Here is a 25,904-nt window from a genome sequence, read left to right as displayed (position 1 = left end):
TTTACCACACCAAAGCTCATGTGCCTGACCCTTCAAAAGACCAAAACTCAAAATGTCAGAGTTTGGAATAAGGGAAGGTTCATTGACCAAGAAGGTGCCAGCCAAGAAGATGGGGGACCTAGTGGTATCTCAGATTCATCTTGCTCACTAGACTAGGTTAAAGTCTTTCAGGGGCTGGGGAGCAGTGTGCGGAAGTACTGGTGGGATATGTTTTAATTGGAGGAGCTTGGAATTTGGCCATTTGTAGTAAAGGGGCATCAACACTGGATCTTCCCGGACACGGAACACTTGGCTTCTAAAAGGGTCTAGTGTTCAAGTCCTGATTCTGTCCTGGTCCTCTGGTTCGGGGGGAGGGGGACTGAGACTTTGGTTCCAGGTGCAGCTAGAGGTCTATGTTCTCTCCCCTGCACATGCTTTAGCTGCATGACTTGCGGTTTTGGTTTGTTGTCTCTGAGAAGCAACCCAGTATCTCATTAAGCAGAACAGGAATGTTTAGAGCTGGCTCTGCATTCACATCACTATCATGTATGAACACCACGCGAAGTAAGCACTTTTTATATATTATCTCATTTAATCCTGACATCAGTCCTGTGCAGTAACACCATTATTCCATTTTGTAGAAGCAATTCTTGTGGTTAGGAGGAGTAAGTGACTCCCTCAAGGCCACACAGTAAGAAAGTAGGATTTGAATTTAGGTCTGTTTAATTTGGAAGCCTGTATGTGTCTCGCCCATCATGCCACCTCCCACAACTAAGCAGATTCTGACAGGGCTTGAGGCCCAGAGGCAGACACAAGTCAGGACTAGAAACGGGCTTAGGCCAAAAGGGAGGATGGGACCCAGAGGATATGAAAGTTCCCAGGGCTCATTCCTGGCAGGCAAGACACCAGGTCTCCAAAGGTAAGTGCTAAATCCTGATTCTGCCCCTTAGGGAAGTTACTTTACCTCCTCCAGCCTCCGATTCTTAGCAAATAGCCTAGGGCCTGGAAAATGGCAACTGCTAAAAAAAAAGGGGGGGAGGGGTTACTTTTGTCGATAGGTAGTAGTTATGTTGCCAGCTAGAATGCTGCAGGTGCTAATCCCTGTTTAGCCCTGGTCAGGTGAAATCAGAAACTGGAGAAGAGGCCAGAGCTGCCAGATTCCAGCTGGGGTAGCTGGGGGAGGTGAAGGCACTGGAGGAATCATTTCATTGACAAAGTTATAATGAGATACCCCACTCTGTCTTCCCCCGGGACACACTAGTTCCCTCCTCTTCCTGGCTCCTGCCCTGGCTGGCTGGCACCCAGTGCTTGAGAGGTTGACAGAACAATAGGATCGGTCCCTCCCTGGTGCCAGGTGTGCCACCTGGTGTAAGGGAGGAAAAACCTCCTGGATCCAGCACAGAGCCAACCCTGACGCTTCCTGGTCGACTCCAATGCCGGCTCTGATGACAGGAACTTCTGCTTCTGGTTAAGATGGAGTAACCGAGACTAGATTTACTCTCCCATCTGAAACATGAGTTTTGCTATCCAGCTGAGTATTAATCAACTAGAAATTGTATTAATCAACGTAGGTGTGGGGAAAGAACCACTCAAAAGGATAAGAGGGATTAGTGCTCAGAGTTCACACAAGGCTGGGAAACAGAGCCTATTCCCGACAGCCTGATAGTCAGAATAGAAAGTCTCATCATTCAAGGGGCATCCATTAGAGTACTAAGAAGGGTCTTGGCTGAGTCCTGAGGAAAAGTAATTCCATACTAGATGCAGCTCTGGCCCACCTAACAAAATAATCACACTGTTTCCAAGGAATTTAATGACTTCCCAGAACAAAACCCAAGCTTCTTTATAGAAATACAAAACAATTCAGAGCCCAACAAGGTAAAATCCAGTGTCTGCTATCCCAATCAACAATGACTAGCCCTAGCCCTAGGTTTGGCTCAGTGGACCGAAGGGTCTCGGTTTCAATTCCGGTCAAGGGCACGTACCTCGGTTGCAGGGATTGGTTGGGGTGCTTGCAGGAGGCAACCAATCAATGTGTCTCTCTCACATCCATATTTCTCTCACTGTGTCTCTCCATTCCCTTCCAATCTCTCTAAAAATAAATGGAAAAATATCCTAGGGTGAGGACTAACAACAGCAAAAAACACAAAGAAACAGGAAAATGCTACCCATAATGAAGAGATAATCAATCAGTTGAACTGATGGTACAATTAATAGATGGTAATATGAAAATGGGTGTATTTTGCCCTAACTGGTTTGGCTCAGATAGAGCGTCAGCCTGTGGACTGAAAGGTGCCAGATTCGATTCCGGTCAAGGGCATGTACCTTGGTTGCGGGCACATCCCCAGTAGGAGGGGTGCAGGAGGCAGCTGATCGATGTTTCTCTTTCATTGATGTTTCTAACTCTCTATCCCTCTCCCTTTTTCTCTGTAAAAAATCAGTAAAATATATTTTTTTAAAAAGAAAGAAAACGGGTGTATTTTATATGTTTAACGAGAAGAGAGATTGACTATGTAGAGACATGAAATAGCTAAATAAAAAAAAAGTTTAAAAAGTGGTACTTTTAATTTTAAATTTTTAAAAAATCCAAATATAAACTTCTAGAGATGGAAACTACAATGTTGGAGATATAAAATACAGTGGATGGAAATAACAGTAGATTAGACATTGCAAAAGATTAGTGAACTTGAAAAAATAGTTATAGAAACTGCAAAATGAAACATAGAGAAAAAAGACTTTAAAAAGCCAATAGTTTAGTGAACTGTGCTACAACTTCAAACAGCCAAATAGCGAGTTCAATAAAGCGGGGGTGAGGGAGGGAAGCAATAAAAGGCAAATAAGATTGGAAAAGAAGAAGTGAAACTATATTTACAGACATGATTGCTTGTCTAGAAAATCCTATGAGGTCTACAAAAAAGATACTAGAACTAATAAGTGAGTTTAGCAAGATAAATATACAAAACTCAATTATATTTCTATACATTAGCCACAAACAATCTGAAACTGAAATTTTTAAAAACTTCAGTGGATAAAAATATGAAATATTTAGGGATAAATCTGACTGTATACTAGTATATATGAGACCTATACACTGAAAATGATAAAATATTGCTAAGATAAGTTAGCACTGTCCACAAAAAGTTGATAAATTTGACTTTATCAGAATTAAAATTTACTGCTCTTAGACATTGTAAAGAAAATGAAATGAGAGCCACAGACTGGGAGAAAAGATTACATATTTGACAAGGGACTTGTTTGTAGATGACAACAAAAAATCTTACCAGTCATGCCCTGCTGGTGTGGCTCAGTTGGTTGAGTGCTGTCCCATGCACCAAAAGGTCGCAGGTTCGATTCCTGGTCAGGGCACATGCTGGGGTTGCAGGCTTGATCCTTAGCAGGGGCATGCAGGATGCAGCTGATAGATGTTTCTCTCTCACATCTATGTCTCTCTCTCCCTCCCTCCCACCTCTCTAAAATCAATAAAAACATATTAAAAACAAAACAAAACCTTACCAGTCAACACTGAGCAAACAAGCCAATTAAAATATGGACAGAGATTTTTTGGACAAAAATTTGAGCAGACACTTCACCAAAGAAAATATATGGATGCTAATAAAACCCCTCAATATCATAGTCATTAGGGAAATGCAAATTGAAACTACAGTATGTCACAGCCACAGATCTATTAGAATGTATCGAATTAACAAGACTTGACCACACCAAGCCTTGGTGAAGATGTGAAGCAGCTGGAAGTCTTAGATGTTGCTGGTGGGAGTGTCAAATGGTATTACCACTTTGGAAAAATAGTTTGGCAGTTTAATAAAAAGTTAAACATAACCCATGTTGTGACCCAGTCATTCCTCTCTTAATTATTTACCCAAGAGAATTGAAAGCATTACAAAAACTTGTACATGAATATTCATAGCAACTATATTTGTAATAGCCAACAACTGAAAACAGTCCAAGTCCCAGGACGAAGGAAAAAGAAAAAGGGGTTGGCCTGGGATTATTGAAATGGAGGTTTAAACAGGAGCCATGGAGGCCCTGGCCAGGTAGTTCAGTTGGTTAGACCACCATCCCAATACACCAAGGTTGTAGGTTGGATCCCTGGTCAGGGCACATGCAAGGAGAAACTAGCGAAAGCATAAATAAATGGAACAACAAATCAGTGTTTTTCTAGCAGATCAATAAATAAAAGTAAACAGGGGCCATGTGGAGTGTGGAGCTGGGGGGTCAGAGGCTCCTAGCTACAAATTATGACGGTGCAACTTGTGAGAATGGTGAGTTTGGGCAGATGGTTCCCTGCCCTCAGCGTCCTCATCTGTAAAAGGCCCAAAGCACAGTGGGTACAACCACGGTATCTGGAGCCATGGCTGGTAGGTCCTGGTCGGTCCTGGCGCTGCCACTTCCAGTGTGACTGGGGCAAGTGAATTTGCCTCTCCGGGCCTCAGATTCCTCATGTGTCAGATGGGCCCGGTGAGGACAGTCCCCGCTGCACCAGCTGTTGTGAGGATTGAAGGGCCCAGCTGCACATGTAGAGGTTTCCTGTGGGCTTTTCACCTAGTCAGTCTTTGCTTCCATCATCTTCTTCGTCCACCTCAGAGGGTGCTTGGGAGGCTTTCACAGGCTACTGGTGCAGGCACCATCGGATAATGACTGGGCAGAGTGACAGGTGCTCTGAATAAGGTGGTGGGAGGAGCAGTTGGTTGGGAGAAGGAAGGGTGTGGAAGCTCCTGCAGGAGGTGGCTTTTCTGGGCCTGGAAGGATGTGTAGAAGTTCCCCGGTAGAGAAGGCAGAAGGTAGAGAGATGAACTTGAGTGAGACAGCCTGAGCGTGTCTGGGGACCATGAAGCGGTTTCATGAGGCTGGATGTTTGGGGTGAGGGGCCAGGCATGAGGCCGCACAGGGGCACTGGGTCCAGATGGCAAAGGGCTCAGAGTGCGTTGCCTGAGGGTTTAAACTGGCTCCAGTAGGTGGGAGTTCCTATGCCTGTCTACATGGCAGAATCACCTGGGGGACTTTATAAAACACAGCTTCTGTGGCCCCATCCTGCAATATTCTGAATAGTAGGTCTCAGGCGGGACTCAGGAATCTATACTGTTTAAAGCTCCCCAAGAAATTCTGATGCCCACCCAGGTCTGGGAACCCCTGGCATAGGGAGAGAGTGTCTGTAAGCAGAGAGAGGCCCCACTGACATACCAACCCCGGATCTCCAGGATCTAAGCAAGAGCTTGGGAAGGTGAGGAGGGCATGTAAGAGTCCCCTGACTCTGACCCCCAGCCTTCCAGCCCTCTCCAGGGGAGTCCCACACTCAAAATGCCACATTGACTGCCAGAAAGTTTCTGCTAAAGTGATATGTTTATATTACGACCAACAATTGAAGACATATGAAAGCACATGTCCACCCAAAGGCTTGTAAGGGAAAGCTCATAACAAGTCTGTTTTTGTCGTAGCCCACGGTTGGAAACAACACTCATGTTCACAGGGGAGTGGATATATTCATACACTGGGGCACCACGCACAATGAGAAAGGACGAGCTATGGATACTTGCAACAGCATGGACAGGTGGCGAACAAGCTGGATGAAAGAAGCCAGAGCAAAAAAATAAATAAATGAAAGAGTTCATAATGTGCAGGGCTCCATTTCTAGGAAATTCTAGGAAATGCAAACTAATCTACGGTGCCAGAGAGCAGAGCCATGGTTACGTGGATGAAGGGTGGGGGAGAGATAAGAGGGAGGGGTGACCAAGGGGAATAAGCAAGTTTTGGGGGTGATAGATATCTGCCTTATCTTGGCGCTGCTGCTGGTTTCAAGTGTGTATACATGTGTCAAAACATCAAATAGTATCATTTAAACGTGTGCTGTTTATCGGGTGTCAATTACACCCCAACGAAGCCGCTTAAAGCTGATGCCAACTCTGCGCAGTCGCGCCAGTGTGGTCTTCACACAGCTCTCCCAGCATGTCCTCTTGCGAGTAGCCAGGGCACCGTGGAGGGTTACCATGCGCGCGGCACTGTCTGCTGAATGCTGGGTGGAATTTTTCATTTAACCTCACAGCAGCCCTGTGAGGTGGTGCTGTTGTTATTAACTGTTTTACATTTGAGGAAACTGAAGCTCAGAGAGGCTAAGTCACTTTCCCCAGGAAACGTCACCTGACTGAGTCCCAGCCCCAGCGTTCACCCCTCAAGCAAATGCTGGTCTGATCTGTTCTTATGATTATACAAACATTGCGATATTTACAGAAAATAAAACTAAAATAGCTTTTAATCAATCCTTGTACATCCTGAAAATCTTAACACATCTAAGGAGTTTTATTTTCCATGTTTTTATTTTTAAATCCATATGAGGGGAGTATTTTTACCGCTATAATTCAAAAATGTACATACAAATTTGTTTTCTCCCCCTCAACCTTACAACTTCTCATGTCATCTTATTGTCTTCTCCTTAAAGAACGAAAAGAAGAACAGCTTTCACATAGGTGATTTTTCTTTTTTCAGGCAAAGTCCTGAAAAGTGGGATGCAGGGCACAAAGTGTGATGTTTTTCCTGCTTATCCTGATCTAAAAAACACAACTCAACCTTTTCACTGTCTGGTGGAAGCGGTGTCTTCTTGGAACTCTAACCTGGACCCTGGAGTTGTCAGTTTTTACCACCAAGCACCCATTTTCCCCACGGCTCTAGGAAGGAGCTCACTTCCCAATATCAAGAATAGGTTCTGAAAAGAGAAAGAGTGGAAGGAAGGAAGGAAGGAAGGAAGGAGTTCCTGATAGTTTTTTTTTAATTTTTTATTTATTGATTTTAGAGAAAGAAACATCAATTTATTGTTCCAATTATTTGTGCATTCATTGGTTGCTTCTTGTATGTGCCCTGGCCAGGATGGAACCCACATCCTTGGTATATTAGGACGATGCTCTAACCAACTGAGCTACCCAACTAGGGCTCATACTCATTTGTTGAAAAGACTATGTTTTCCTATTGAATTAACTTGGTCCATTTATAAAAAATTAATTGATTACATATGTGTGGGTCTATTTCTGGACTCTTATATCCACTGATTAAATGTCTATCCTTACATCAATACTCAGTGTCTTGACTTTTATATTAAATCTTAATCAAACTTTGTTCTTTCTTTACAAAATTGTTTTCCCTATGCTAGCACCTTCACATTTTCATTTAAATCTTGGAATCAGCTTGTTAATTTCTACAAAGACATCATGCATGTGTCTTGATTGAGGTTTTATTGAACCTATAGATCAATTTGAGAAGAAGTAACATCTTAACAGTGTTGAGTCTTCCCATCCATGAACATGCTGTATCTTTCTATCATACAATTTCTCTCAGTAATGTTTTATTGTTTCCAGGAACAATATTGGTTTTTAAAATATATTCACAAGCTATTTGTTGCACCTTCCTTGTAGAGGTGCAGACTAATTCCCCTCCCCCTGAGAACAGGCTGGACTTAGTTCCTTGACTTGCTGTAGCAGGTAGAATAAAGCAAATTGACCGTGTGGGGCCTCAGAGACCAGTTACAGAAAGCTGTGGCTTTCTGATTGGGTCGCCCTTTCTCTCCTGGCTCATTCCCTGTGGGAGAAGCCAGCTGCTATGTTAGGAGCATTCCTATGGAGACTGAGGCCTCCTGCTAACAGCCACATCAAGCTTTCACATGATCGCAGCTTTGGCTAACATCTGGGTTGCAACCTCATGAGAGACCTTGAGCTAGAAGCACTCAGACAAACTGCTCATGAATTCCTGGTCCATGGAAACTGAGCTAGTGAATGTTTGTTGTTCTAAACCACTAAGTTTGGGATGATTTGTTACACAGCAATAGATAACTAACACACATCTTGCATCTATTTTGTTAAATGTATCACTAAAGTATTTAATGTTTCTTTGATGCAGTTTTAAAATATTTTTTTAAATTTCAGTGTCCAGTTGTTTATTTGCTAGTGTGTAGAAATATAATTGGATTCAGAATATTGACTGTATCCTGGGACCTTGCTAAACTCAGTTCTGTTAGCTTTTAGAAGCTGTAATTTGATGAGTTTGGAAACCGCTGTGGTAGTCCTCAATTCCTGGTTTGGGAGCATGCTGCTCCTATTCTGCAGTCTACTTTTAACAAAGCAAGTTCTTGTTCATTCTAAGTCTGTGATCTTTCCCCTCCACACTAGGAACCGTTAGGACCACCAGTAGCAGGAGTTCATGGACTTTTCCTCTTACAGCTCAAGATGAACACAACAACGTGACTCCCACCCCAGTTCGCTTCACCTCACTCTGCTGGCTAATTTCTCTTTTCAATCACTCGGACAGGCTCAGGTCTCTGGACTTCTTCAGAGTGTGACTTCTTGCTTCCATTTTTCTGTCATGTTTTTCCATGTTTCTCTGTTGAATTTCTCAAGTGTGACCATCTGGTTTGGACCATTTCATCTTTTCCCTCCATGTCTTTGGTTGCCAAGAAACCCTAACTAGGTGGTCAGGTCCTCCCTTATTCTAGTTGGTTCTCCACTAAGGACAGGTTCCATGGTCCAAATGTACCTACTTTGTCTTTGGGGGTTGGGGACAGAGCAATCTCCCTTGACAAATGTATGATGAGTGGGCCCTGTGATGGACACCTCATATGAAATGGACATCTCTCATGCATACCTCCAACCCTTAGCTCTGCCTCCTCCTTGAATCACTCTGTGACCCTATCATTGCTCCTCCTGTAATCTGTGAGAGAAACCAAACCCCATTTATAGAATTCAACATTTCTGTACTTGGTATTGATTATCTCCCTCCTCCTTTCCAAGCTCTCTCACCCCCTTCTGTACTCTTTACAGTCAGAACTGAAAGGCCCAGAGAAATCATGCACTCCAATCCAGGCACTTAGCAGGTGAGAAAACTGTGGCCTGCAGAGCTCATGTTCGTATAGAGGCAAAATATCAATATAGGCCTCCTATTTTCCCAAGTTAGTGTTTTCCCCTGTAAGTAGTACTTGGTCCCAGCAGGCATGCCCACCTCCCACTGTGGTCTGATGGGCAGAGACACTTGTGCTGCAGTCCAATGGAGGAGCAGGTGGCAACTGTGACCCAGACAAGGCTGTGGGTGGCAGGGGTCCCATCCCACCCAGAGTCAGGCTTTTGGGCTTAGTGGATGAGGGCCTGGAAGTCTAGTCCAGGTTTGGCTAAGAAATAGAGATACAGAGGCAGGGGACTGGCTGAGTTGGAGCCAGACCAATAAACCAAGACTAGTTTTCTGTGCCTGCTGTAGCAAATTTCCACACACTGGGTTCCTTAAAGCAATAGAACATGTGTTCTCTCCGGGTTTTGTAGTTTGGAATTCTGAAAGCAAGCTGTTGGCAGGGCTCCGCTCCCTCCCTGGACTCTGGGGAAGAATTTGTTCCTTGCTTCTTCCAGCATCTGATGGCTGCAGGTGTTCCTGGCTTGTGGCCACATCACTCCGATCTCTGCCTCTTCTTCACATCTCCTTCTTCTCTATGAACGTATGTCTTCTCCTCTCTTTGTCTGTCTCTCTGCCTCTCTTTTGTAAGAACACTGGTAGAGAACCAGGATGGTGTGCAGGTAAACACCGGTACTCACCGCCTCCCACAACCACATCAAAATTACAACTAAAATACAGAACAACAATCATTCAGTGCTGCCTGAAATCTGGCTGAATGAAGTCCTACAACTAGAGAAGTAAAGAAGAAAGCATACCCCGCCAGTGTGGCTCAGTGGTTGAATATGAACATCTGAACCAGGAGATCATGGTTTAATTCCTGGTCAGGGTACATGCCTGGGTTTGGGGCTTGATCAATGATTCTTTCTCATCATTAATGTTTCCATCTCTCTTCCTCTCTGAAATCAATAAAAATATAATTTTTTTAAAAAAGAAGAAAACACATTGAGACTGGTATGAGATGCAGAATGAGCCGGTCTGACACCTACGTGTGGCGTTTTTTTTGTTTGTTTGTTTTGTTTTTTACCAGGAGGGATATCTGCACTATAGAGGGAACCCTATCCCACACCAGCCCTCCAGCCCAGGGTTCTAGAATGGTGAAGAGATTCCTCTGTAACTTTGGGCTGAACAACCAGTGGGGATTGTGGCTGACTGACACGGAGGCTGCTGGAGACCCAGGCAGTTCCTCTTGAAGGGCAACACATGGACTTACTCTAACTCCCTCCCTCTGGGCTCTAGCACTGGGTGGCTGCTTTGGGGGATTCAGGGACATATGGGGAGGAACTAGATTATCTGGCAGCAGGGCAGAAACTCAGGGGTAGCTTTCTCCCAGATAGGGTTGCTCACAAGAGTCATTGTTCCTATGCTGGGACCTCCCCCATTGCAGAGCTCAGTGGCAGCCATATACGAGTTTCCATTACCCTGCTTCACACAGTTTGCTCCATATTGGTGATTCCCTGAGACCCTGTCACATCCAATTTGCAGTCCCACCCAAGCTGTTTGCAGCAGCTTTTACATATGAATGGCCTATCTTGGCTCAGGCTTCAGACTTTTCTAAAATCTCTAAAACAAGCAGCAACTGGAGTCAGCATGCCCCAAACCTATCAATAAGAGTTCCAAGACCTGGCATTAGCACCAACCTGCCTTGCTTCACAGCTTGGCCTCACCCTGGCCCTTCCAAGCCCAATACAAGTAGCAGCCATCTGCAGATCCTCTGTAGCTCCTTCTGAGTAGCTCCAGGCAGTGGCTAACTTTGCACCTCCTGGGAGACCCCATAACCAGTGTACCTGATGGACAACTTCAGACCATACAAGATTACAACTCTACACATCCACAAGTGACACACTCAAGGGGCAGACTCAGTGAACACCAAAGCCCCACTGAAGCAATCCTGCTCCATAGGGATGTCTCTTGCACAGTAGCTATTCATTTAGCCATAGCTGGTCCTCACAGCCACTTGGCCTGGATATCAATTCCTTCCATTGATGCCAACAGCAATCAAGGCTCAACTACAAGATAGTGCACACAGCCCACAAAGGGGCACACTTAGAGTACCCACTTCAGGTGACTGCCGTGGCTGAGCCACGGGGTCCTACAGGACACCTACTACACAAGACCGCCACTCTACCAATTCCAGGAGACATAGCAGCTCTACCTAATACATAGAAACAAACACAGAGACACTGCCAAAATGTGGAGACAAAGAAACATGTGAAAGAACAGAAGAAATCTCCAGAAAAACTACTAAATGAAATGGAAGCAAGCAAACTACTAGATACAAAGCTCAAAACAATAGTTATAAGGTTGATCTTAAAGAGAGCCTCAAGAGACTTAAGAATATCAAGGAAATCAGTGAGAGCATCAAAGACATAAAAAAGAGCCAGTGAAGGGTACACTAACTGAAATGAATAATTTATAGGGAATCAACAGTACAGTAGAGGCTGCCAAGAATCAAATCAGCAATTTGGAATATGAGGAAGCAAAAAACACCCAACCAGAAGAGAAAAAAGAAAAAATAATCAAAAAATATTAAGATAGTGTAAGGAGCCTCTGGGACAACTTCAAGCATATCAACAATCACATCATGAGGGTGCCAGAAGAAGAGAGAGAGCAAGACATTGGAAACCTATTTGAAGAAATAATGACAGAAAACTTCCCCTACCTGGTGAAAGAAATAGACTTACAAGTTCAGGAAGAACAGAGTCCCAAACAAGAGGAACCCAAAGAGGTCCATACTAAGGCACATCATAATTAAAATGCCAAGGGTTAAAGACAAAGAGAGAATCTTAAAAGTATCAAGAGAGTAAGAGTTAGTTACCTAGAAGGGAGCACCCATACAACTTTCAGCTGATTTCTCAACAGAAACTTTGCAGGCCAGAAGGGAGTGGCAAGAAATACTCAAAGTGATGAATAGCAAGGACTACAACCAAGATTACTCTACCCAGCAAAGCTACCATTTAGAATTGAAGGTCAGAGAAAGAGCTTCACAGATAAGAAAAAGCTAAAGGAATTCATCACCACCAAACCAGTATTTCATGAAATGTTGAAAGGTATTCTAGAAGAAGGAGAAGAAGAAGGAGGAGGAGGAGGAGGAGGAGGAGAAAATATGAACAATAAAATGGCAATACATTCCTATCTATCATCAATTAAATCTAAAAATCAAAATAAACAAACAAGAAATCTAATGAACAAAATAAACTGATGAATAAAATAGAACCAGAGGCATGGAAATGTGGAACAGTATGATGAGTCTCAGAGGGAAGTGGGGGGTGGGAGGAGATTAACCAAAGATCTTACCTATGGATATAGACAGTAGGTTGGTGAAGGCCTGGGGTAGAACAGGAACCAGATGAAGGGGGGCAGTGGAGGGGAAAAGGGACATCTGTAATACACTCAACAATAAAGATTTAAATAATTTTTAAAAAGAGAATCATTTTTTAAAAAAAGAACATTTGTGTGATAGCAGGTATGGCTCAGTTAGTTGGAGTATTATCCTGTGCACCAAAGGGTCACTGGTTCAATTACCAGCCAATTACAAATCAATAATAAATAAATAAATAAATAAATAAATAAATAAATACCTTTGTGATGGCATTTGGGCCCACCTGGACAACTCATGTTATGCTCCTCCTCTCAACATCTTTAACTGAATCATATTTCCCCTCCCATATAAGGTGGATATCTTTTGGGATACCACTTTTGGTTTACTGCAGATCTTACCAGCCCACACCACTACTCTCCTTTCAATGTCCTCTGAACTGTGGGGGAAGGAGTGGCAGGCCAGGATTCCTTCTTTAGTCCTCCTGGGAGTAGAGGGGAAACAGGAAGTTGTCAAGAGAAAGAACAATTATGGTCTCCCTATTTATTTATTTATTTTAAAAATATATATTTTAAAATATATTTTATTGACTTCAGAGAAGAAGGAGAGGGGGAGTGCTGGGGTCCCACCCCAGTAGGTCCAGGGGTCCTCAAAGGTGTGGACGGAGTCAGCGAAGAAGGAATGACACAGAGGCAGCATTCAGTTGATCAGCATGGTTGGGTTCTCTTGCCTGGTTCTATTGCCAGGTTCTGTATGTTCTCCAGCCAGGTTCTGTCTCTAGGTTGTGGTCAGGTTCTCTTGCCATGTTGTAGCCAGGTTCTGTAGCCAGGTTCTGTCTCTAGGTTCTTCAGCCAGGTTCTCTCGCTAGGTTCTGTCTCTAGGTTCTGTGGCCAGTTTCTGTCCAGGATCTTTTGCCATGTTCTCTCCAGCGAAGTTCTTTTGTCTCTAGGTTCTGTGTCTAGGTTCTGAGTTTAGGTTCTGTGTCTAGGTTCTGTCTTCTAAGTTCTGTCTCCTGTTGTCTTGTTACATCGGTATTTATACCAGTTGATTCAATCCTATCAATCTCTATTCCAAAGGTTAGGGCATTTCTTATCTCCATTCCAGGGAGTAAAGATTATGTAGCTTAAGCATGATTGTTCGTAGTTAAAGTGATTAATTACCCACCTGGCACTTAGTTAAGGGGTATTATTCCCTCCCTAACTTCAGGGGAAAATCCCTACCTGGGGAAACAACCTTTCTCAGAGAGGTGACCTTGGTTAAAACACATAGTGCCAAGAAGGTGAGCAAACATATTAAGAACAGTATGCCATATATGCCAGGTCCCTTGAAACAGCAAGGATGGACTGGCTCCTGGCAGGGGAGAGAGAGAGAAAAACATCAATGATGAGAGAGAATCATTGATCAGCTGCCTCTTGCCTGTTCCACACTGGGGATAGAGCCCGCAACCCAGGCATGTGCCCTGACCAGGAATTGAACTATGACCTCCTGACTCATAAGTTAATGTTTAACCATCCAGCCATGCCAGCCAGCCTTGAAATATTTTTTTTTATTGATTTCAGAGAGGAAGGGAGAGGGAGAGACAGATAAAAACATCAATGATGAGAGAGAATCATTGATTGCTTGCTTCCTGCATGACCCCCATTGGGGGTTGAGCCTGCAACCTGGGCATGTGCCCTGATTGGAATCAAACTGGTTCATAGGTCGATGCTCAACCACTGAGCAATGCCACTACTTATTTAGACACTATATTAGCTTGGGCGGCCATAACAAAATACCACAGGCCAGGTGGCTTAAACAACAGACGTGCATTTTCTCATAGTTCTGGAGGGTAGACCTTTGAGATTGAAACCAAGGGACCTTATGACTGATTATATTTAGCTTTAAATCCTACCTAGCCTTTCCCCAGGATCATCAGCAACCCCCAAGGCAGCAGAAGACATTGCCCGGACCTGACTAATGATCACAAGATACAGACCCCTGGCCGGCTAAAGATAACCTGTTGACCTAAGTTATGTTTCAGCAACTGAGCCCAAGGTGGAATGACCCCCTGGCTACTTTTCCACGAGACAAGACAGAGGGACTCCAGAACAGACCTCTGAACTGTCCTCAAGATCTGAAGAAATGATTTATTACCCTTACTCATCTCCGACCAATCAGCTCCCAACAGGACGCTGAAGCCTTTACCCTTGGTGACTTGGAAGATTTGGCCTGTATAGCTGTATCTTATGTGCCATCAGAGAGTTTGGGCTTCTGAGCATTAGCTTCCTGTTCTCCTGGATGGCGGCATTCATAATAAAATAGCCAATATTTCTCCACTGCAATTCTTGATGTTTAGGATTTGGCTCTGCTAGTGCCAGGTGGGTGAACTCTTTCTGTGTGATAACAAATTCAAGGTGCCAAGGTAGTCCATTTCTGGTGAGAGTCCTTTTCCTGATGTATAGATCTGCCTTCTTGCTATGTCCCCACATGGCCTTCCCTCTGTGTGTAGAGGTCAGGGGGTAGCACGCTCATGAGCTGACTTTTCTTATAAGGACACGAATCCTATCAGATCAGGACCCCACCCTTCTGATTTCATTTAACTTTAGTTACTTCCTTAGTGGCCCCATCTCCAAATACACTCACACTAGGAGTCAGGACTCCAACATATAAACTTGGGAAGGATATAAATATTCACTCCATAATAGACTCTTTTGCTTATGTTCTTATTGAGTCATATCTATATTATCAGGTAAGGATTAATATTCTTATATTCCAGGTGAGACAACAAGCTCATAGAAGAGGTAATTCACTATCAGAGTCAGGAGTCAAAGTCAGGTTGGTCTGGCTCTGACGTCCAAGCTAAATGCATTGTCCTGGGCTCTACTGGGAACTCCCCAGCTAAGCTTCTGGCTAGTAGAACCTGCACAGGCTGCTCTCATTGCCGCTGCCTTCCACAGTGCACTCAGACTGCACAGCCTCCTTACAGCAGTGCCCCATCTTCAGCACTCATGGCTCCCAGGTGTCTTTTTTTTTTTTTTTTAAATATATTTCATTGATTTTTTACAGAGAGGAAGGGAGAGAGAGAGTTAGAAACATCGATGAGAGAGGAACATCGATCAGCTGCCTCCTGCACATCTCCCACTGGGGATGTGCCCGCAACCCAGGTACATGCCCTTGACCGGAATCGAACCTGGGACCTTTCAGTCCGCAGGCCGACGCTCTATCCACTGAGCCAAACCGGTTTCGGCGGCTCCCAGGTGTCTTGAGGAAGGCAGTGACCAGGAGTAAGGCAGGGGCTCTGGAGTTGGTCTTCCCTGTGTGTACACTGGCTTGAGCCATGCAAGGTGGGAGGATGGTCTGAGGAGAATGACCTGGGAGGGGCCATGGAGGAAGCCCTTGTCTCCAGTGAGCCAGGAAGACTTTAGATGGGCTGCAAGCAGGACAAATCAGCACAGCCTCCATGAGTGACCTCTGGCAGTCTGTTCCACAGTCTCAGCTTCCTCATCTGTCAGGTGGTCGTGGGTGTTCAGTCCATCTGTAAGATATGTTCCAGTCCTGAACTTCTATGATATAAAATACTGCCACATCGACAAAAGCCCTCATGTTTGCACAGCCCTGGAGGAGGGGGCTGGGGACCAAAAAATATTAATACTTTTCCTCCCGCCTTCTATGTGCTTTTGGCGGGCTAATAACCAAATTAACAGAGACAGATTAACAGGAGAAAATAAAAGTTTAATACATGCACATGGGGAAGTCACATAGACATTATGAATCCATGAAAACTCCAAAGACAATGAGGCATATTGGGTGTATAAGATATATATATATATATATAATTTCAGAGAGGAAGGGGGGAGAGGGAGAGGAGATAGAAACATCAATGATGGGAGGGAATAATTAATTGACTGCCTCCTACATACACTCTACTGGGGATCCAGCCCACAACCTGGGCATGTGCCCTGACTGGGAATCGAACCATGACATCCTGCTTCATAGGTTGATGCTCAACCACTGAGCCCCCGCAGCTGGGCATATAAGACATTTTTGGACAAAGGAGGAAGGGGGAGCAGGGTATTAGGTTTCAGAAGTAAGATGGGTGATTTACAGGTCGTTGAGGAAGAGCAGGAAAATCCTTGCTAGGACACTCACACAAGGGGCACAGGGAGTGCCTCGCTAACAAGCACCTGCCTGAAGAAGCTCCCTTGTTTACCACACTTAATTCTAATAAAGCTGAGAGGGCACCCTAAGATCTCCTTCCTCTAGAACAGTGGTTCTCAACCTTCCTAATGCCGCGACCCTTTAATACAGTTCCTCATGTTGGGGTGACCCCCAACCATAAAATTATTTTCGTTGCTACTTCAGAACTGTAATTTTGCTACTGTTAAGAATCGTAATGTAAATATCTGATATGCAGGATGTATTTTCATTGTTACAAATTGAACATAATTAAAGCATAGTGATTAATCACAAAAACAATATGTAATTATATATGTGTTTTCTGATGGTCTTAGGCAACCCCTGTGAAAGGGTCGTTCAACCCCCAAAGGGGAATCTCTTGTATAGGAAAGGGGGGAGGGTCCAAGGTTCTGAGTCTTTTCTTTATCTCTTTTTTTTAAAATATTTTTTTCATTGATTTTAGACAGAGAGGAAGGGAGAGGGAGAGAGAGGTAGAAACATCAGTGAGAAACATCAATTGGTTGCCTCCTGCATGCCCCTCCCCAACACTGGGGATAGAGTCCACATCATGGGCATATGCCCCGATGGGGAATCGAACCAATGACCCCTTGTTCATGGGATGACACTCCTGGCCTGAGTCCCTTATCTATATATATAAAAGCCTAAGTGATCTTTTTGACTGGACGACCACCCTGTAGCTATGATGTGCACTAACCACTAGGGGGCAGATGCTCAATGCAGGAGCTGCCCCCTGGCAGTCAGTGCACTCCCACAGCCAACCTCCCATGGCCAGCCTACCTCCCACGGTCCCTTCCCCAGCCAACCAGCCCCCATCAGCCCCAATCAGGACTGGGTGAGATGGCCCCAATCGGCCCTGATCACCAGCCAGGCAGAGGGACCCCACCCGTGCACGAATTCGTGCACCAGGCCTCTAGTCTTATCTAATAATAGAGAAACATGGTAATTAGCCGTAACTTCGCTACCCTTCCCATTGGCTAATCAGGGTGATATGCAAATTAACTTCCAACTAAGATGGCGGTTAACCGCCAACAAAGATGGTGGTTAATTTGCATATGTAGGCACAATGCTGGGAGGCGAAAGGGGAAGGACGGAAGAAGCCCCCTGCCACTGACGGTGATCGGAAACCCAGGGGTGAGCTAAGAGCCGGGGGGCAGGGCAAAGGCGGCCCTAGGGGCTGCCTTTGACCGGCCCCCCAGCCGTGATTGGAGAACTGGGCGCCTTTGCAGCCCCCCAGCCAGTTATAGTGAGAAGCAGGGGTGGAGCCAGCGATGGGAGCTGGGCAGGGAGGAGCCAGCAGTCCGGGGAGCTAGGGGTCCCTTGCCCAGGCCTAAAGCCTTAGCTACAGACGTTAGGCCTGGGCAGGGGTGGAGCCTGCAATTGCGGGGAGCTGGGGGTCCCCTGCCAAGGCCTAACACCTTGGCCAGAGGCATTAGGTCTAGGCAGGGGCAGAGTCAGCAATCATAGGGAGCTGGGGGTTAGGCCAGAGGCATTAGGCTTGGGCAAGGGCGGAACCAGCCATTGCAGGGAGCAGGGGCAGAGTCAGTGATCGTGGGCAGCTGGGCAGGGGCAGAGCCTGCAATCGCGGGGAGCTTGGGGTCCCCTGCTCAGGCCTAATGCCTTGGCCAGAGGCGTTAGGTCTAGGCAGGGGTGGAGTCAGCGATCTTAGGGAGCTGGGGGTCACCTGCCCAGGACTAATGCCTCCACCAGAGGCCTTAGGTCTGGGCAGAGGTGGTGCCAGAGATTGTGGATAGCAGGGGCAGAGCCAGGGATGGTGGGAGCTGGGGGTCCCCTGCCCAGGCCCAATGCCTTGGCCAGAGGCGTTAGGCCTGTGCAGGGGTGGAACCAGCTATAGCGGGGAGCAGGGGCGAAGTCAGTGATTGTGGGCAGGGGCAGAGCTGGCAATTGCGGGGAGCTTGGGGTCCCCTGTCCAGGCCTAATGCCTTTGCCAGAGGCGTTAGGTTGGGCAGGGGCAGAGCCAGCGATCATGGGCAGCAGGGGCTGAGCTGATGATTGAGGGAGCTGGAGGTCCCCTGCCCAGGGCTAATGACTCAGCTGAAGGCGTTAGGCCTGGACAGGGGCCAAGCCAGCAATTGGTGTGAACTACAGAGGAAACACCTTTTCTGACGGCTCATTGGCTTAGCTCCCTGTATGCCACTGGTAATATTCTTAGTAACTTGGGTAATAAGAATCCAAATAGGTGATCTAGGGTTGTTTTTTTTTACCACACTCCTGGAGAAAAAAAGGAAGGTCCGCTGCTGTAGGGCTAAGAAATGTCATATCCTGCCCTAGCTGGTTTTACTCAGTGGATAATGCCGTGGCCTGCTCACTGCTGGGTCTGGGTTCAATTCTGACCAAGGGCATGTACCTAGGTTGCAGGCTCCTCCCTGGCCTGGGCCCAGGTCAGGGCTCATGCAGGAGGCAACCAATCAAAGTGTTCCTCTCACTTTGATGTTTCTCTCTGTCTTTCCCTTTCTCTTCCACATTCTCTAAAAATCAATGGAAACATATCCTCAGGTGAGGAGAAAGGAAAGGAAGAAAGAAAGAAAGAAAGAAAGAAAGAAAGAAAGAAAGAAAGAAAGAAAGAAAGGGAGAGAGGAGGGAGGGAGGGAGGGAGGGAAGGAAGGAAGGAAGGAAAGAAGGAAGGAAGGAAGGAAGGAAGGAAGGAAGGAAGGAAGGAAGAGAAGGAAGGAAGGAAGGAAGGAAGGAAAGAGAGAAAGAAAGAAAAAGAAAGAAAGAAAGGAAGGAAGGAAGAAGGAAGGAAGGAAGAAGGAAGGAAGGAAGGAAGGAAGGAAGGAAGGAAGGAAGGAAGGAAGAAAGAAAGAGAAAGGAAGGAAGGAAGAAAGAAAGAAAGAGAAAGGAAGGAAGGAAGGAAGGTCATATCCTATGAAAGACACATCTTGAAAATGCCTAAAGAAAGTTGTCATTTTTTCATGGTAAAGGGACTGGAGTCCATGTTGATGAAAACACCTTGGTGGCTGCGGTGACTGGCAGTGGCTGCAACAGCGGGGTGATGGGGCTGGTGCCTTCCCCTGATCAGCCCAGTCGCCTCCCACAAAGGGAGGCCAGACTGTGGCTTAGGCCCGCTCCCCAAGGGGAGCAGGGAGCAGGGAGTAGGACATCCCCTGAGGGCTCCCAATATGTGATAGGGGGCAAGCTGGGCTGAGGGACCACCCCCTCCAGTGCACAAATTTTTGTGCACCGGGCCTCTAGTTTCTCAATAAACATCTTAAATTCAATATCCCAGAAAGCAGCTTCAGGGTGGCAGACTTTTGGTTAACACCTTTCTGGTTAAACAAATGCTCTCACTCATCACTTAACCATTCAGTGAACATTTACTTCCACTGCCATGTGCTCGATCATGTGTTGGGCAATCCTGGGCAATAGAGGACAGAGATGATGGAGACCCAATTCCTGCTCTCAGAGACCTGCAAGTGCAGGTATAAAGGCAGACATAAAGGGAGGAGTGGGTAAGAGGGTGACAGGTGAAGGAAGATCCTGGGCTCTGAGGGACAGGGATGTGGAGGGAGGAGTAGTGACCCTGTTATTGGTGAGGTGCCCGCTGTGTCCCCACCTGTTGCTAGTGGAAGTGGGCTTCTTGGGGTGCAGCAGGAACAAGAATTTCCTGAGGCGCCCATGGGAGGATGAGGTATCCTAGAAAGCTTTATTGATTACGTAACATGAAGGGAGCTCCCCTCCATGATCTCATCGCCCTCCATTCTGCCATAGATTCCCATTTTGCCTTTAGCAGAGCTAGAATTAAAGCCACCGCCCAGAGTCTTTGCTTCGTATTACAGCACAGTCCAGTCCTGCCTTTGGTTGGCGTAGCTTGTGCTCCCAGCTGCTGTCCATTGTGTGTGGGGTCTGCATGGGCCACATGGCATGCTAGCGTGGGTCATGGAGCAAGCGAGTGCAAGGAAGCAGAGTGAAGCCAGAGGAACAAGAGAGAGGTAACTCTTTGTCTCAGGGTTATAACCAGGAGCTTCACCAATTAAGCCTTCAGGATTTCACATGCTTGCAGTGGCTCTGCCATTCTGGCCAATGATCTTTGTTCCCCAGGCTAGACTGACAGGCAAACACCTTCCTGACATCACCCCAACTTCACGGAGCATGCACCCATCTTCCCCTTTGTTGGACCCCTTCCCCCTGTGATTTGCAGGGAATGGACAGGTGGTCCCTTGAGAAGTGTGAAATTGCAGCTTCCTGGTGAAGCTGCCCAGATGACCATACTTACAATGTCTGGCCTCTCCTTTGCTTTCTTCCTATTATTAATATTCACCAGCTAGTTATGATGGTAACAACCCCACATCTAGTAAAGCAAAGAAGGCAGTTTTGTCTGCACTTTATATAAGGAAACTTAGGCTGAGAGAGAAATGACGACCTAAGACCACATAACCAGAAAGTGGCCAGGCCTGCCTGTGATCCAGAGCCTTGTCTCTTGGCACAGTGCCTCACACTGTAGTGAACACTGGGATGGAGGGCAGCAGAAATCTGAGCCAGACACGGCAGAGCCTGCGAAGAGTTCTCAGTCTGGTGGGGAGGTAGCCATCCATACTCCACTCTCAAGAATGTTCACCAAGCACAGCTTGGTCACCTGGTGGCTGCATCAAAGGGTGTCCTGGCCCCTCCTGGGGAGCTGCAGCCTGCTGGGTGTTGAGGATGCACACCAGGGTCAGAGCAGTGACAATCCCCAAGAAGTCTCATCCTGGGCAAGCAGAGGGTTCCAACCCACATGAATTCATGGCCTCCGACGTTCATCCATCCATCCACTTGTGTGGTTCTTCATTCAGTCGCCATACAGTACTGAGAGCCATTTGTGTCCCAGCCTGTATGTACTGGGGGAGCCTTCCCTTCCTCTCCAAACACCAGTCCTGAGCCCTCAGCACGTGGGGCTGCAGCCCTGTGTCTGATTTGTGTATGTACATGACTGCTGCTCAGTGACCTGGACATTCCCAGGGCAGGGACCTGGTTTCACCCCTCCTTAGCTGACCTAGAGGAGACTGTACAGGCTCTTTGGTGCCTCGGAGCTTCTCTTTGCTGTTCCCAACATTCCCTCTCCAGGAAAGGGTGTTCTAGGCCGGATTGCAAGGGCAGAAGGTTTGTGTGAGCACAAAGAACACACTCCCTAGGTCTACTGATCAGCTCCAAAGCAGAAGTCAGAATTGGAGGGGCCCAGGTCACAGGGATTGGCTCTGTTTCCCACTGTACTGATGAGAAAACTGAGGCAGCCAATACCCTCACCCCCTACAACATAGCTCCTAGTTCTGCCAAGGCCTGAGCAGCTATCCTGGGAGGTCCTCTGGCCTCACATTTAGATGCTTTGATGGGGGATGGGAGTTCTCTCTGGAATGGGCTGCTGGTGGGTGTGATGGAGGAGGGGCAGCTGCTCCCATTCTGAGGACATTCCCTCCCAAAGTGCTTTTGATCTCTAGTGAGCCTGGCCCAAACCTCCTAATTCTGCCCCAGGATTGCCCTGCATGAAGGACAAAGAGGGGTGTGTGTGTGTGTGTGTGTGTGTGTGTGTGTGTGTGTAGGGGTGGGCTGTGGGGGAGAGTGAACAGGCAGGATAATGCCGAAGGATCATTCCAGGGTTCATTCTCCAGTCCTCCTTGACAATGGGGGCCTCTTGAATGGTTCCTGGGGTCACACACTGATCAGTGAAGTGTGAAATGAGGTGGGGACCAGGGTGTGTAGGAGTACACGGACATACAAGCTCTGCATGGTATTCGTGTGCTTGCGGGATTGTGAACACCACGAGGGCCTGGGTACATTCAATGGTGCCGCCAAGGCCGCTCCAGAGGCTTTGGCCTCCCTCTAGTCTCCATCAGCATCACAGGTGCCCCCTCCTTTGATGTGGACAGAACTATCTTGCGTCAAGAGCCACCAGCCCATTCAAGTGGACTCCTAGATAAGACATTCCGGAGCGCAGACATGAACTGTGCACAGGAATGTTCTGCAGATCAGATTCCGCTTAGAGGGCGGCGCACATCCTCACCCTGGGGGTGGGGGTGCGCTCGGGGGGCGCCCGAGTCCGGGGAGCTCTGCCCTGGCCTCCCGGGCACCACCCAGGGCTGTGCATTTCACAGCCCCCGCGGGACCCGCGAGCCAGGCCCTGTCTTTGTTTCGACAGAGACACTGGTCGTCCCAACGGGGGCCCCCGCCGCCTTCTCGGGCCCTGGGGGCCGCTGGAGGGAAACATCTGGCAGAGGAGACGGTCCTGACCCAGGCTGGGTGTGCCTGGAGCCCCCGGCCACTCCCCCGGCCTCCCCCCTTTGGGTCTTCGGGGGGGGCCCCCCCCGGAGCCGCCAGGCGGCGGGCCGGGCGGCACCCTGCGGGCGACACTGGCCCTTTGTTACCTGCTCTGCGCGGAGCGGACGAGTGCTACGTGCAGCCGGAGCGGGCGGGCTGGGGCACCCCTTTCGCTCCCCCCGCCCCGGGGTCCCCCGCCCTCCTCCGCCCTCCTCCGCCGCGGGGCCGGGGACCTCCCGTGGCATCCTGGCGAAACCGGCTCCCGCGCTGCTCTCCGCCCCTTTCGGGCACCTGCTGTCTTGCCACTCGCGGGGACTGCCCGCCCACCGTCCCCGAAACCAGACTGTACTTTCCCTCGGGATTCAGGCCGCCTGCCCTCCCCACCCCCGTTGCCTGACACACGGGCACCCCAAGGTCCAGCTCAGAGTCTGCTTCTGGGAAACCCCCTCTGACTCCCAGTTTTAGTCACTCTGCTCGGGCAACCTCTGTGTCTGGTCAATCTGGGGCGAGGCTGTCACCCCTCAAGATTCAGGGCGGGGCCAGCACCCTGGGCAGCCAGGCTCCATCTTCCCCGAAGATGTCTCCAGTGGGGGAGTGGATGAGTGGCATTGGAGCCAGGCAGGAAGGAACGCCCAGGTGCCCTGCGCCCAGGTGCCCCTGTCCACTGCCTGAGCTGTTGTCTGAGCTGCTCAGTCCTTGCCACCTACCCTTGGGACTTCTCGGGTGACCGGAGACCCTTCATTTGCATGACCTGCTCAGCCAGAACCTCTGGCCTCCCAGCCCTTGCCCAGGCTGATACACTCCAGGCACAAGTGGAAGCCAGACCCTGCCAAGGCCTGTCCCTCCTGGAGTAGCCCTGCCTGGCCGTCCGGGTTTTGTGGTGATCTGTGCCCCCGAATTTTGTGCTTTACGCATAATGTGCATTTCCCCCTCACTGCCACCCTAAAACATGCTCTTGCTCCCACTTGACACTGGTGCCTTGACACAAGGCCTCCCCAGGAACAACTGGTTCTCTGAACCGCTCCCCATTTCCCGGAGCCCCCTGCCCCCCCCTCCCCTGCCTTTCAGGCCAGAGCTGGGCAGGGCTGGGATTCTTGCACTGGCCACATCAGTCTGAGGCCCCTGTGGCTTTGCACCTGGTGGAGGAATTTGGAGGGCAGAGTGTGCAGGGCGTGGTGAGAGACCTGAGATGGGGGCCGAAGGAATGTGGGGCTTCGGGTCGGAAACCTAGCAAAAGGTAGAGAGGGCCGAGAGAGCTGGCTTTCCCAGGCCTGGGAAACAAAGACTAGTTTGAATGACAAAGGTCCCCTGGGGACCGAGGACGGCTGGTGAGGATGCGAATGTGGGAAGAGGAGGGTCAGAAGGGCGGGAAGGAAGCTGCCCTAGGGTTCCCATCTAGAGCGGCCCTTTCAAGTCCGGTTAAAGCCGTAACAATGAGAGGAACTGACAGAAGGACACTATGGGCAAAGGATGATTAACGTAATTCACTGAGGAAATGTAAAAACTTGGCGAAAATGCTAGAAGTTCCGAAGTACAAAGAAAAGGAGATGCCGGCTTTTCTTTCCTATAGAATTGGTCAAGATGAAAATAACAACGACACCAGATGTTAGCAAGGAAGCCAGTGCCTTTTCCTCTGCAGAGGAGGGGCATTATGGGATGTTTCTGCAGGACCATTGGCAGTATGTATGTGCGAACACTTTTAAAAGAATTAGACTTTTAAAAAATATATATTTTTATTGATTTTTAGAGAGAGAATGGGAGAGAGAGAGAACTATTAATGAGAGAGAAACAGGAGCAGCTGCCTCCTGCAGGCACCCTGACTGGGATCGAACCCATAACCTGGGTATGTGCCCTGACCGGGAATTGAACCCCCACCTTTTGGTGCACAGGACTGAACCAGACTGGCCAGGGCTAAAAGAGTTATCCTGTGATTTAGCAATTCAACTTCCAAAATATACCCTAAAATCAAAGATTATTTATCCCTGCCTTATTTATAACAAGGGAAAGTTGGAAATTCCCTAAATGTTCAATGACAGGAAATTGGGTAAATAGATTATACTACATTCATAGATGGAAAGCTGTGCAGAAATGAAATATTAGGCACTTGGTGAATATGAAAGATATGAGGAAGCATTCAAGATATGCTGGTAAGTGAAAAAGGGGAAGTGAAAATAGCATGATTCCAATTTTATGCAATGTCTATATAAATAGGCACAATATCTGCCATTTATGGTGCTGGGCTGGGTGCGCTACCCTGTGCTAAGAACTGGACCCAGTTTCTCATTCAAGCATCACAGCAGCTTTGCAAGGGAGATTCTAGTAACTGCATTGGAGGAGGGGGGAAATTCACCAAATTTCCTAAGTGTGAAATGAGAGGTCATGAGTTGTCTTTCCCTCAGAGATTCCACTTCCAAAGAGGAAGTGTGCTTTTAGTTTTATTTAAAAAAAAAAAAAATACGTCTTTATTCATTTTTTAGAGGGAGAGTGAGATAGACACATTGATCAGCTGCCTCCTACATGCCCCCTACTGGGGATTGAGCCCGAAACCAGGGTATGTGCCCTGACTGGGAATCAAACCCTGACCTCCTGGTGCATAGGTCAACACTGAACCACTGAGCCACTCTGGCCGGGCTAGTTTTCTTCTTTATACTTTCGGATCCTTTCCAAATTTTCTTCAATAAATGAATGTAATAATAAAAACATTAGAAATATTTAAAGTTGATTTTAAAGAGAGTGAAGAATGGAGAGAGAGAGAGAGAGAGAGAGAGAGAAACATTGATTTGTTGTTCCACTTATTTATGCATTTACTAGAGGCCCGGTGCATGAAATTCATACACTTGAGGGGAGTCCCCCAGCCTGGCCTGTGCCCTCTCATAGTGCGGGAGCCCTGTGATTGATCACCCTAAGGAGGTAGGCCCTGCCCACCCATCCGGGACTCCTCAATGGATTAATGCAAAGAGGTAAGCCGAAGCCAGGGGTCCCGCCTCCACGCCATGAGGGGCCACGGGACCCCCAGGCCTTGCGGGACCCCCAGGTCCCACAGCGCACGCAGCGTCAAGTCCCTGCCCACCCGCACACTCCTGCTACGCACGCAGCCTCCTTGTGACGGCGTAAGGGCTTCACGGCATGAGGACATGACGGCCATCTAGGCTATTATTAGTATAGATTGGTTGCTTCTTGTACTAGTATGTGCCCTGACCAGAGATCGAGCCTGAAACCTTGGCATATTGGGATGATGCTCTTAACAACTGAG

General features: G+C 47.6%; 1 long non-coding RNA gene across 1 annotated transcript; it reads left to right on the top strand.

The window, feature by feature from the left end:
* Positions 1-492: 492 nt before the first annotated feature.
* LOC118675373 lies at positions 493-14,565 on the top strand. The gene is made up of 3 exons (XR_004973884.1): positions 493-898; positions 8,793-8,845; positions 14,125-14,565. It is a non-coding gene; the product is annotated as an uncharacterized LOC118675373 (long non-coding RNA).
* The last annotated feature ends 11,339 nt before the right edge of the window (positions 14,566-25,904 follow it).

The sequence above is a fragment of the Myotis myotis genome, unplaced genomic scaffold (genome assembly GCF_014108235.1).
Source record: "Myotis myotis isolate mMyoMyo1 unplaced genomic scaffold, mMyoMyo1.p scaffold_m19_p_2, whole genome shotgun sequence".
In the NCBI taxonomy this organism is placed as follows: domain Eukaryota; kingdom Metazoa; phylum Chordata; class Mammalia; order Chiroptera; family Vespertilionidae; genus Myotis; species Myotis myotis.
Note: the sequence above shows the minus strand (reverse complement) of the source record. Positions and strands in the feature narration are given on the sequence as shown.